This window comes from Musca autumnalis, unplaced genomic scaffold, assembly GCF_047663935.1.
Source record: "Musca autumnalis isolate F117 unplaced genomic scaffold, ASM4766393v1 scaffold_5, whole genome shotgun sequence".
NCBI classification, from domain to species: domain Eukaryota; kingdom Metazoa; phylum Arthropoda; class Insecta; order Diptera; family Muscidae; genus Musca; species Musca autumnalis.
Window position 1 is genome coordinate 153,716,450 of NW_027412088.1, and position 854 is coordinate 153,717,303.

The window sequence follows — 854 nt, forward strand, 5'->3', positions numbered from 1 at the left end:
ATGAGGTAACACAAGAGTTGCCACCAGAAACAAATCATTGCAATAAGTGCTGCCAAGTTGGGTTGAAAATGTGTTCCTCGAATGGAATGTGTTAATAACACATTTACATCAAACATTTTATATGAATAATGCCAAGTTTACACTTGCGCTCTAAAATCCACTGGATTTCACGAAATCCTGAAATACACCCCGGTGTTTACACTTATTTTTTTTGTTGATTTCAAGCATATCACAATAATCAAGGTAGATGCAAATGCGCAGCTGATCGAACATGAATTTTCGAAAATATTTGTTGTAAATTGAAATAATCATCAAAAATTTACGACAATATAGAACTTTACTGCTTTATTTCGAAAATGATCGTAAAATTATCTATATATCGTATTAATTGTTTATAATACTAAGAAATTTAAAACTAAAAAATGATTTTATCGTTGAGACATTATAATAATAAATTTTAAATTTTACATAAAAGTTGTGTTCAGAAACTGCAAAATATTACTACTTGCAGTATTTTCCCCGTTTAGTGCTAGAAATGCGTTCCAGTACTCCGAAATCTAGCAAGACTTGCACTTGATTTTGAATAAAAGCCTCTTCTCCTGTTCTCTGCTATAAAAATTTGGCCAAGTAAAAACTAGCAGCATATTTTTTGGCATCTGAACACGATGGCTAATACGCTGATTTTGGCATTTTTGCTGGAGTTTTTGCAATTTCCGTCATTTTTTCGTTCCCGTATTTTTTAAGAAATTTGTATGGGGAAGCAATTTTTGACAATTCGGTCTATTTTCTAACATTACCATTAAAAAAGTACGTGAACACAATGAAAAATAGCATTGTAACAATGTAATTTAATA